Source organism: Leptonotus elevatus, chromosome 9 (assembly GCF_054856555.1).
Source record: "Leptonotus elevatus isolate MCC_2025b chromosome 9, RoL_Lele_1.0, whole genome shotgun sequence".
Lineage (NCBI taxonomy): Eukaryota > Metazoa > Chordata > Actinopteri > Syngnathiformes > Syngnathidae > Leptonotus > Leptonotus elevatus.
This window is the reverse complement of record NC_141247.1, coordinates 24,406,604-24,419,730: the sequence shown is the minus strand read 5'-3', so window position 1 is coordinate 24,419,730 and position 13,127 is coordinate 24,406,604. Positions and strand designations below refer to the sequence as shown.

Below are 13,127 nucleotides of genomic sequence, written 5' to 3'. Positions count from 1 at the left end.
TTCGACTCGATTCTCATGAGCGGGATTTCGTCGGGAAAGTTTTCAGTTGAAAACGTGCGGGAGCTGTGCAAAAAAGTTTGAAGTCACCTCAAGTTTTTTTTTTTTTTCACAGCAGTTGAGATTGAAATCGTTGTGTTATGAATGTGTTTTTGGATTGGGTCATATGTTGGGTTGAGTCATGTCGTTATGACGACGATGATGATGATGATGATGAAGTCCGTTGCTATGCAGTTGCTAGGGTTCTTGTATTAGCCACTCGCCATAAAGGCCTTTTTTTTTTTCCCGTCATATAGAATTTGGCCTTGCCCCATCTTGAGTGACTGAGTGACAATTTGTCAGCACGCCAAGGTTTCCTCCCCCTAAGAACACGCAAGGCGCGATTGAGGTGACTTCCATGTCGTGTTCATTTTGTCAGCTATTTTTTAAATATTGCCTCAGTTTGAGTCTCGTTAAAAATCACGCTTGTTAGTTTTTTTTATCATAGTTAGTCAACCTCATCCCGTTTTTTTATTCAGCCCATTGTTATATAAATCTCGCATTTTTGTGTCTCAGTCGAGGTTTTCTTGGAGCCCCCCCTCCTTGCAATAACTCATTCCAATGATGCTTTTAGACCCGAATTCCAACATGAAACCCGCCCCTGGTCAGTTTCCAGCGCGTGATTGCCGCGCTCGGCCACTTGGGGGACACGCGAGCGACGCGCCGCTTAAAAGGAGCCGGCGCAAAAAAACGGAGGCGTCGCCGTCACCTCCCCCGCGTTCACGTAACTCGCCGCAAATGAGGGCGAAGTCACTTTGCCTTCCTCGTCCTTTCCTCGATATTGCAGAGGAAGGCAGAAAAAGGCCAATTTGAACCCGGGCCTAAAGCCGAGGGAGGCCCTTCAAGTCGGTCGGCGTGTGCGTCGTGAACAACTTTTCACATTTGGTCAATTTGAGTCACCAGCGCTTAGAAAATTCGCATTGAAGATTTCTGGCGCGCAAATAAATGAATTGATGAAGACGATGAACAATTCTGGTTGTTTTTTTTTTATCTCAGGCAGGCAAGCGGAGAGACGGCGTCCATCTTTCATGCCGCGCTTGAAAAGCGACGCGATTGGAGGCGTCCACGGGGCTGAGAAGGACCGCCCCTGTTTGGTAATGGGTCCTCTCTCTCTTCTCTTTTCATATGAGCCGACCTTTCATTCCTTCCTTTCCAGCACAAAAGAAGAAGAAGAAAAAGTTTGTCGGTCCCCTGTTCCTTCCGTTGTGTGCTTTCTTCTCGGCGCTCTTTCGAGCCGCTGCCTAATCCCGGCCATGCATGAGCGATCCGTTGTGTCCTGTTGTTTCGCTGTTCTGCTCGTTTTCTATCAGTAGGGTTCCTCCTTTGTTCCTTTTCTATGCCAGACACAGAAAAGGTAAGGAGAGGAACGCGTAATGAAATCTCCTCCGCAGACTTCGGCCTTTTGTGTCCCCCTTCGTCGGGATTTTCAGATGTAACTTTGACTGTAATTAAGGCGGATTGTTGCCGCGATGCGCCCGGCGGCCGTCTTTCCTGTTTGCCCTCTTTGGAGACTTCCAGGAAGGCGGCATCAAAAAAAACTTGAAAACGGTTCCGCTATATCTGGAGCCCGGCGTTTGCGGAAGCTGCGCTTGTTTTCATGTCGGGGGGGGGGGGGGCGCCATAAAGCAGACGCAAAAAACGAGGCCTGACACGGGGCCGAGACGGCACAAAGTAGTTCCAGAGGTTGTGGGATGGGGCGTCGTCCGAAATCGCTGTCGGGCTTTTCTCGCACTTCAGACAAAACAGTGACATCGTTATGATAAGATACACGTTAGCATCACATTTGATCATAATATTATAATAATATTTAGTGCCATCAGCCCCAGGTTTGCCTTCCAACAGCTGATTTCATTTTTTTTTTTTATATGAACGGGCTGCTTTCTAAATAGCGCTTTTAACGACACCGTGTGGCGCCCAAAAGCGCTTTGCAATTTAAGCCTGACATTCACGCGCACACGCTCGTACCAGTGGTCGGCCGCTGGGAGCAAATCGGGGTTCCGGGTCTTGCTCAAGGACACTTCGGCATGGTCACCGGGGGGGTTGAGGATCAAACCCGCAACCTCGCGGATGGGAGACGGCCACTCAAACCACTGAGCCATGCCGCCCCGAACCTTAACCTTTTATCCAAGTGAAGCAATCGAGAGCAGATTCTCCGTTGGGTTTCCGTTCACCCATTTTTATTAGAATTTTCAAAAAATGTGAAAATAAAACTGAATGGAAACGCTAGAAATTCGAATAAAGGCCCAAAATTCGCAAAAAAAAGTGTTTACGCTTGAAGGGGGTGGATTTTGAAGAGTATCAAAAATAGGAAAATGCAAATTATGGCTTTGGAAACAGGTTTTGCGAATAAATGCTGACAAGACCGGATAAAAGTACGTTTGTAGTCACAAAGCAATGGCGGACGATAAAGTAAGGTATGCTTGGGGGGGGGGGATCGAAACAGAATATTTTGGGAATTAATTAAAGAAGCGAATATATTAATGCTATTTTAGAAGGAAAACAGCAAAAAGAAACACTACGGGTTATTATTAAAAAATTATAAAAGCAAACTCATACGACGTCGCTTCCTGGTCTTCTTCTTTTAAATGACGAGTGGATCACATCTCTATGGTGTATAGCGCCACCTACAGCGGCGGAGTCCCCTCTCAATATTCGGAAAAGAACAACAGATAGAAATGTCGCATGTCCGTTTTGCGCATTTGCAGCAAATTTGCTTAAACATTTTGAAACCATTGAATGGAAACCATTATCACATTTTATAGTGTAATGTAACTTTATAATGACATCATACCTTCCATTAGAATCATAGCGCATGTGAATAAAAGGTTCAAAACAAGCGCAGCTAGCTATTTTGTTGCTAACTAGTTGAGCTGGTATACAAAAAATAAATAAATAAATAATTATCTTCATGTGTTTATGCATTGTAATAAGTGAACATTTTCAATGACGTACGTTATGACCGAGCCGCCAGAAGGTGCGCGCTTACTTCCGCCGTAGGGACAAGTGAAGCCACAGGCAGCCATCTTATGTTGCCACTCACGAAGCGCGCCGAGCTTGAATGCGTCTTCTGTCTCTATGCCGCAGTGTGTTGACGTGCAGTCGCACCGATACGTTTGAGAAAAGCTCTGCCAAACGGTTCGAGGACGAAAATTGCTCTTAACACCAGAGGATCATCTTTTAGAGACATTCGGGCCTGAAAGTGGAAGTGGGGGAGAAACGCTCAAATTTGCCCAGAGATTTGGTACGTGTGGACCTCGCATGTACTGTATTTTGCTGCATCTTCTACTTTTTATTATTATTATTTTTATGCTCTTTGCTATCGGTGTGATACAGACCATTCCTCAGTACTGTAGATTTCCCAATGTTTTCTTGTTTCATGTTCAGATCCAACATTAAATAGTCAGAAAATAAAAATGAGGTCTGACCAAGCAGAGACAGAATTTTTTTTTTTTGACATCTCGGCACAAAGCAGCTCACAGAAGTTTGGACGCGGTATCGTCGTCAACAACTCGAGGCCAAGCATTCAAAAAAAAAAAAAAAAAAAATCCTTTATAGTCCTTAAGATGAAAAAATGAAACATAACAGTAACAGACTTGTGTTTTAGGGGTGTGGGAGGAGAGTTCGGGTCAGTGGCCTGCGAGATGACTCTTTCTTCAGATGGCTTTTATATTTAATACAGAGCATTTTTCAGTCCGATTTCGGCCCGACGCAAGTGATTTATGATAAATATTAAACAAAGTGTCATTATAATATAAGTATACATTCAAAGTCATGATTTCAGTGCGGTTTGCAGGTTGATGGAGCAGTTCTGAGAAAGTCCCGTGAACTTTCTCTGCCTAGCAACAAGTGGTAGGAGCAACATGATTGGACCACAGGGAGAGACCGAAATCTCGTCTCTGTAGGCCTACAGACTTTTTTTTTTTTCTTCCCCAGCCTTAAAGCAACACTAAGGAATTTTCAGTTTACGCGACACCATATGGACAAAAGCGGTATTGTTATGTCTGAAGGAAGACCACATTTCCTATGAGGACAAGAACATTGCGTCGTTTTTTTTTTTTTAGCTCACTCCAGCGAGTGAAATCCGGGCCAATGTTGATCCTCGACTGCCCTTTCATCCGGAATAGCTCTGCCATAAAGCAGTCAGCACATTTGTAGTTTTTTTGTGTGGCAGTGTTCCTACCATCCTCCTCAACGTTGCTTAGTGCCAGTAAAAATGATACAGACCCGCTCAGGCCGTGATTTATCATTCAACTCGTTGATGTTTCATCAGAAGAGTTATGGAAATGTTTAATAAGGTTGAAAAGTTCCTTAGTGCTACTTTAAAATACACATCTTGACTCCAGTCCAGAATAGTGCACATGGTAATATGGCAGTTCAGATTGGGCCCTATGAACTCTGCCTAGCAACAGGTGATGGGCACAAATAAAATGACCAATTAAAACCTGCGAAAATGTGGGATTTTTTTTAAAATGAGGAATTTCAAATTATTGCGTTACTGTATGGTTGAGTAATTTATTTGTTTCTTAAAACATTTTCTTTTTGTGTGTGTGTGTGTGTGTGTGTTGCCATCCATTAAGGGGCGTGTTGTGCTTGGGGGAGATGCTTATTAGCGTGATCACGGCACCAGTGCCACCATATGGGCTCAGTGGGGACAGCGGCCGAGGCGCGTTCAAAGGGACGCTTCATTGTCACAGGCTGATCTGTAATCTCTGTGGTTGTCCGTCCTAATTAAAAGTGTTTTGCGGGCGCGCGGGGGGCGGTCCGGGCCGCCGCTCGGCAGGAAATTATGATCGCAAACGTCTTCCTGTCGAGTCCCGCGCTCGGCACTACAAAGTGAGGCGGGCCGCCCGTTACCTGAATGGGCTGGAATCGGAGCAGACAGCCGCATCATCCCGGCTCTTAGTCTATCGGGGGCCGTGCACAAGTGGCCATTGTTGACGCCAAAAACAGGATTAAGGAGGGTCTTCAAGGGAATTGATTTTCATGCGGGAACAATGGCGGGGCCGCAGAACACTGGGGCCCGGGTCTGAATCACACGGCCAAAGAGCTTCATGAAAAGGGCTGCGCTGCGAGCACAGAGATTAAAGCAATCAGGTTCTTTACCCCCACTCTTTTTTTTAATTTTTTTTTTAGGGGTTACCCCCTCTCGCACCAACAACTCCCTCCACCCTTGTCCCACACAGTCATTTAAACCTACAGAATAAAGTGGGAGGAGGGTGGAAAAAGGCACAAGTTGTTTACTTTTCTTGCACTTAACAAAGGTTCAAGAGCAATCAGCGGCGTGATGTAGAACGTTGTGGACAGCCAAATGATCTCGCTGGGGGGGGGGGGGGGGGGCTTTTCGGGATGGGGAGGGGTAAGGACGCGCTTCTCGGGGGCGAACATGACGTGTCACCGCGAGGGGATCAAGGGTTAAGGATGAAAGGGGCGGCCGCCTTGTCCTCCGTCTTTGGCCGCCTGCGTGCAGCTGTGGGCGCCATTGTGGCCGCGCTCATTTGCATACGTTTGGCAGGAGCTCCGGAAGGCGGCGCAGGGGGCCGAGAATGAGCAGCCCGCTTTAGAAAATGGAAGCAAAAAAAGGGCGGGCAAGTAAACAACCAGCGCACGCAGATACATAGTCACGCATTATCTGCATTTACGACGCAGCAGTAAGCCGAGAGAGCAAACAAAACAAAACAAAAAAATATATATATATACTTTTTTTTAAGTGTTGGGATTGGAGGAAAGTGTAAATAATGATAAATATTAAACAGGCTCGTTTGTTCAGGCCTTGTTGGATTTTATTACCTTCCAGCTCGCTTGTGGCCAGACAGTAATTTTTGCATCTTTTACTGATGTAAACTTTGAACAGACATCCCATCCATTCTTGACATTCAAGTTTTTTTTTTTTAACCCTTCAAATTTTATTAGTTTTTTTGCCCAATGGGCTGCTTCAAATACAAACTCAAAAATTCATATTTTTTTCCTTTTTTTGATTTTTTTTTTATTAGTTTCCACATTAGTTTTAGTTTTTAAAATAGAGGTTATTTATCAGATGCAAGATGCAGATACAAGATTAGAAAAGGTCAAAATAAACATTGTTAAATTAAAAACGCAGCAAAAGATATAATTTTAAAAACATCCATTTACAAAAGTACAGGACATACAGTGATGCTGCTTCTCACGTATGCCTTAGTACATTTTGCTTTGTTTTTATATCTTTAACTAACATTTAATTCATTTTGTAAACGCCCAGCATTGCTTCAGCAAGTCAACAGATTTTTTGTTTCCATTTTTTTTTTCCCAATTTTTTTTTCCATTATTTTGTTTATTTTTGTTAACTAGAATAAACTTGGCAGGAATGCTTCTGTTTCTAAAATGAATGTGTAGCTAATTCTCCTCTATCGACACCTTCTCAAATCCAAATTGCATCATTCATTTGCTCCACTGGACTCAAGTGAGCCATTAAATGTCTTTTTTGGAAATTAAGTAGGAGCAAAGTTGCAATATTTTGCTTGTGCAAAAAAAAAAAAAGAAGCAATTTATAATGAACCGGTATATATCAAAGGGCAATACTGTAAGGCATGATCAAACAACAACATTCATATAGACAGGATAAAATAATAGAGACAATAACAATGATGACATGATTAACCCCCAAATTGTTTGATCAAATTTGTTATTCCAGAACTGATATCACTTTGCACTTTCAACACGTTGATCGCCACATTTTTGGCAGCCACAATTACATTAACCTGATAGTTGACAATGTTTATATCTATAATGTGGGTTCCGCTGCATGCCTGATCAAGAACTTTCTCAGCCAGCAGTCATCCAACCACCAGGGGGCGAACACACGGACAAGACTTCATAAAGCTGCCTCGATAGCAAGCAAGTGATGGGATCAAAATGTGTTGTCCGGACTTGCATGGGATTTTAGACGGTAATAAAATGTTGCATGGTGAATAATTGCAATTAATGATCGTGATTACAATTTTAATCAAACTAATTGTGATTATCATTGTTGCCCTAATCGTGCAGTCCTGAACCCTGGTCAAGAATGAGAACCGTTTTATCCAAAATGAATGGTTCAATCCACCAAATAACAAGGAATACTAAAAAAATTAAAATAAAATATAATTATGGATTTCAATAGGACAAAAGTGCCCGGACAGAGCCAAATTTATAAATCAAAATTAAATTAAAAAAATACATGGAATTTGAATTAATTAAATTACTTATTATAGTATTATTAATGAATAAAATGTAATTATAATTAATGAATAAATTAAATCAAAATTAAATTAAAAACCTGAATTTGGGAATGTCCAAATCAGACAAATTTACAAAATTACATTTGCGTTACTGCAGCTAAAATGCTCGCCGCCCCCCCCCCCCCCCCCAAAAAAAGGAGACAAGATGGACACAAATGGGCAGCAAACAAGGAATAATAATTTTTTTTTAAATAAAACATAATTATGGATTTCAATAGGACAAAAGTGCCCAGACAGAGCCAAATTTATAAATCAAAATTAAATTAAAAAAATACATGGAATTTGAATTAATTAAATTACTTATTATAGTATTATTAATGAATAAAATGTAATTATAATTAATGAATAAATTAAATCAAAATTAAATTAAAAATCTGAATTTGGGAATGTCCAAATCAGACAAATTTACAAAATTACATTTGCGTTACTGCAGCTAAAATGCTCGCCGCCCCCCCCCCCCCCAAAAAAAGGAGACAAGATGGACACAAATGGGCAGCAAACAAGGAATAATAATTTTTTTTTAAATAAAACATAATTATGGATTTCAATAGGACAAAAGTGCCCAGACAGAGCCAAATTTATAAATCAAAATTAAATTAAAAAAATACATGGAATTTGAATTAATTTAATTACTTATTATAGTATTATTAATGAATAAAATGTAATTATAATTAATGAATAAATTAAATCAAAATTAAATTAAAAACCTGAATTTGGGAATGTCCAAATCAGACAAATTTACAAAATTACATTTGCGTTACTGCAGCTAAAATGCTCGCCCCCCCCCCCCCCAAAAAAAAAGGAGACAAGATGGACACAAATGGGCAGCAAAGAGCGCAGACCGTTAAGGCCGCGTCAGCCTGATGTCATAATGACAGAGTGACGCGGCGAGGGCGGGGTCGGATGGGTGCGGGCGGCGGGGTTTCACCGCCACGGGCTCTTCGCCGGCTGCGTACGAGGGGCGTGTCCCTCCCAGACTAGAGACAGGTTTATTGGGCCTGATGAGTGTTAAGCTGCTGCGCCGAGCCACAATGGAGCCTGTGATCTCCCTTTGTGGCTCATTGGGAAGCGCTGGTGCGCTCGGCGGCTCCCGCTCTGTCATTAGACAGATTGTGAACAGGCTGCGCAAGGCCCGGCCAGGGATGATGGAGCCGCCAGGCACTTGATTAAGCGGCATTATGAGGAAATCCAGAATTCTCGCGTCTGTATCGCGGGGCCTTGCCAAACCCGGGCAGTCACCTGACATTTTTTCCGAAACGCAAACCGTCATTTGGCCAATTTTATTTTATTATATTTTTTTGCATTGACTTGCAATTGCAAACTTGAGATGCGCACTACGTGTATCGGGGCCAGAGAACTCAATTCAACTCACTGTACAATAAGTACCAGTTGTTGGTTAGCGTTTCATCCAAAAAAAGAATCTTTGAGTCGTTTACTGTCAAACTTAACCATAAAACAAAAGAGAATTGCACGTTTATTCAAAACAATGAAATGGCCTTGCCCGTCCCATCCTCGATATAAACTGACTAACATTACAGAAACTTACTGAGTAGTAATAGAAGAAGAAAAAGAAGTTGTCTTCTTGATTTGTGTCTGCACAACTACTGCCTCCTGGTGGCCAAGGAACACAAAGTAGAAGGAGCATCACACGTAATTGTATTGCAGCATTAAATATTGATGCATTAACGGTTTAATGTAAAGTTGTCATGGGATACATTTTTTTTTAATCAGATTAATCACATCGTAGAATTTTGATTAATCACGACTAATCGCTTGATTAAACAGGCTTTTTTTTATCAACATTTTTTGACCGCCAAATTTAAAGAGCATTTGTTACGTGTTAATTCTTTCAACATTGAATGTTATGAGGACGTTATTAAAATGTTTTGATCCACTGCACACGCTCATCCTCCTTTTTCTATTCAGTTAAGCCCAATATTTTGACTTGAACAAATATTCTGAATGTCATAAACATTTATTTAATGCTTTACTTCTTTAATGCATGTAGTTATGCTTATTGCTCAAATACAACCTAACGTAACTGCGCTCACAATTAATATTGTGATTAATCTGTATACATGATGAATGCGATTTTTTAAAATTTATTTCGTTAATGCCTTAACTTTGACAGCACTAGTTTAATACTTTAAATTATGTGTATGTTATTACTCAGTTTTTATGAAGTACGATTTCATAGAGTGCTTTTTTTTCATAAATAATAAACACAAATGCAAACATTTTATTTTTAGGCAAGGGCTGGAACGGATTAAAGGCATTTCCATTCATTTCAATGGGGAAAGGTGATTTCTGGAACGGATTAAAGGCATTTCCATTCATTTCAATGGGGAAAGGTGATTTCTGGAACGGATTAAAGGCATTTCCATTCATTTCAATGGGGAAAGGTTATTTCTGGAACGGATTAAAGGCATTTCCATTCATTTCAATGGGGAAAGGTGATTTCTGGAACGGATTAAAGGCATTTCCATTCATTCCGATGGGGAAAGGTGATTTAAACATCCGCTGTGTAATCCTCCTGGAGTGGCAGAAGGATGTGGCAAGCATGAATTGATTCCCTTCATATTCCTGCAAAATGAGAAGATATTGGATATTGGCTCATATGTGTTTTGACCCCTCCCCCTTTCTCTCTGTCGTCTTCATCCGAGCCCCATCTTTGATGTCCTCTTGTTATTTTAAGGCCCGTCCGTCTGTGCAGCCCTCCGCTCTCGGCGCTTTGATTCGCTCCGGCGGGGGGTTCGAGGGTTAGCGTCCAGAGGTCCGAGGGCCAGGCCATCGCCACTTGTGTCTCGGAGAGGGTCTGACCTCTGGACCCGAGGCTTGGTCAGGAGGAACTCCAACTCCCGCCCTCCCCCCTTTTGATGCGCCCCCCTTTTCAAAGCGGTTAATTAGCCGGGGTGGCTAAACGTTTAGCCCGGCCGTGAAAGAGTCTGGGTTAGCGTGTGTGTGGAAGACATTGCCCACTTTTTTTGTTGTGCGTTGTCACAAAGGTCTTTTGAAACAATGCGCCACTTGGACAACTTGTTTGCATAGGACGGCGAGTGAATGGCGCGGCCCATTCACGCCGGCTCATTCACCGGCAAGAGTTTGGAGGAGGCCATTCTGCTAATGAAGAGAAGTCCTTGACATGCGGCGCTTTCCGCTAATCAACTCTGTGATTTGCCTTCTCGCTCTCCCGGCTTTGTGTGTGATATGTTACAAGCGACTCCGGAGGGGGAAAGAGAAGAAGCTCTCATCTGACAGGCAGCGGTTCGGAGCCAGCGGATAACGCACGGCTCCTCGGCCACATTCGGCATCTTCCTCTAATCTTGCCGCCGTCTTTATCATGGGGGGGGGGGGGGGGGGGGGGGGGGGGGGCATTAATTCACATTTGCCAGAATGCGGCTTTTCATCACGTATCCAGCCAGTGGTCAGGGATTTCATCTGGGATCCAATTTTCTCCTCATTCTCCTGGAAAAAATCCGCTGGAAGTCATGATGAGCCTGACTGTTCGCCTCAGCTGCGTCGCGCCGGATTCATCAGCAGCTAAACATCACATCTCACGTCTGCCGTAATCACTTCGCGGCTCGTTCCCGCGGCAAAGTGCAAATAAAGCCTGTTTGCAGGATTTTTTTTTCTCTCTCTCTCTCTTCCTTTTCACAGAGGCATTAACGCCTTGGTTTGCGCGCTGCCTTCGAGCGCGCTGGAACGGCCGCGAAGTCGAGGCCGCCTGTCATTGGCCTCAATTAAGTTGCTGCAAGTCAGACAAAATGGGAAAAGCCGACCAAACGATTGCATCAAACCCTCGACTGCGGGGGGTTTTTAGCGCTTTTCTACTTTACGTACTCAAAGTGCTTTAACAGTTTTTTTTTCATTTCCCTACTGATGACTGATGTTTACTTTGCAGAAATGATCATTTAAATGATTACATTTCAAAACCACATCGCACACTACTATTAAAGGAAGTAATAATATGACATTATTTCAACACGATGCAGCATCAGGAGGTTTCAGCATCTTGCTCAAGGACATTTTGACGTAGCCGCAAGTGTTGGGGATCGAACCCACAACCTCTAGGTTGGGTGACAATCACTCTACCGCTGCACCATGCCATCCCCAGGTTGGCTTAAAAATAAATATTTTGTTTTATTTTTATTTTTTACGTGTAGCCAGAGAATGAAAACATTTTACTTGTATTTGCAGGTGGACTTTGACTTTTTTAAGATAAAAGCTCTGGAAAAACTTCCAAGAAAAAAAAGACACTACAAAAAGACACTTCACCTTTTAAACATTCATTTTGTGTGGACCATTTTCCATTTTCTGTAAATATTTAAATTTGGACTTTTGGAGCAGTTTATTACGGAAGAGGATTAGGGCCAGTGAAGAGAATTTGTTTTTGTCAGGATTCTGACTTTATTCTCACAATTCTGACTTTAAAGTGAGAATTCTCACTTAATTCTCAAAATCAGAATTCTCACTTTAAAGTCAGAATTGTGAGAATAAAGTCAGAATCCTGCCAACCTTTTTTTTCCCTCCAAAATTCTGACTTTAAAATGAGAATGCTAAGAATAAAGTCAGAATTCTCATTTTAAAATGAGAATGCTGAGAATAAAGTGAGAATTCCGAGAAAACATTTAAAATTCTCACTTGAAAGGCAAAATTCTGACTTTTCAATTGAGAATTCTCATTTAAAGTCAGAGAATAAAGTGAGAATCCTGCTCACCTTTTTTTTTTTCCTCTTCACTGGCCTTAATCCTCTTCCGTAGTTTGAGACTAAAACATCAATGTTCACTTTACTTCAAGATGACAAAATCCGTAAATAATTACGGACCTTGACTGTACTTACAGTCGACCGATTTCTTCCCTTCCTTCTTTCCTAAGTCAAAGTTTAAGTTTTGAAACACGACTATATCGCTGGTTACCCGAAGACTCTAAATTGTCCTCCAAGTTGCATATTGGCAAAAGTTTGAACCCTGAAACGGATTCATTCCATTCTTTTATTTCATGAGTACTTATTTGAAAGTGAATTCCAAATATGAACTCGTAAAAGGTGAAGTTGCGTTCCACTTCTCTTATTGATTTCATCATCTTGTATTTTATTTCCCGTCATCCTTTTGTGTTGAACATAAGTGAGTCCATGCCGGGTCCATTTGATATCAAATGGATATCGATCCGCTATTAGGCCCCCACCAGGAACACAAAATCATTATTTTTATTCAAAGCCGTATATGCGTTTTGTCTCACTCTCAACACTTTAAAGGGGGAAATTCCTTCTTTTATTCTTATAGCGTCTTCTTTTTTTTGCGCGCGCCTTGTTTTTGCACCGTCCCTTGATTCCAACATCACCTTAACGCAACGTTTCCAACAAGCGCCTTTTTGTCCTAACAAGCATGAAAGGATTTCAGGAGATTTACACTCTGCCTGTGATTTAAACATCAAGGCTTAACCTATTTCTTTCTAAAGAACGCCGAGCGCGGGAACGCTGGCTGGGGCTGCGCTTTGCCATAGAAAAAGTCATGATTCATTGCGTAGTGGATCAATGAGAAGAAATATCCTCCCCCCGTGTTTGTTATTTATCGCACTCATTTGATGACTTGTCAGCGCAAATTAAGCGACTTGGACCTGCTGAGAGAGGAATTTGACATTCCATTTCTATTTTTTTTAATCGCATCACATGGTACAGAAAGCTATTTTGATTGTAGCTCATGTTTTTTTTTTACGCTTGCATGATACTTTTTTTTTTTTTTTTTTTTCCTTCTTTTCTTTAAGAGCTCAGTATTGTTCATTCGGAAATGTCATCATCATTGCTCTTTTTTTTTTTTTTTTTTTTTAAATATATATATA

At 41.7% G+C, this 13,127-nt stretch overlaps 1 long non-coding RNA gene across 3 annotated transcripts in view; it reads left to right on the top strand.

Moving 5' to 3' along the window:
- LOC147168910 (uncharacterized) overlaps positions 1 to 3,467 on the top strand; it is a 31,291-nt gene extending 27,824 nt beyond the window's left edge. For 2 of the 3 annotated variants that reach the window (XR_015096042.1, XR_015096044.1), the window contains one exon: positions 1,033 to 1,595. This is a non-coding gene — a long non-coding RNA (uncharacterized LOC147168910). Of the gene's footprint in view, positions 1 to 1,032; positions 1,596 to 3,120 lie in introns of those variants that run through there. The other variant, XR_015096043.1, reaches the window with a different exon arrangement.
- Positions 3,468 to 13,127: the final 9,660 nt, after the last annotated feature.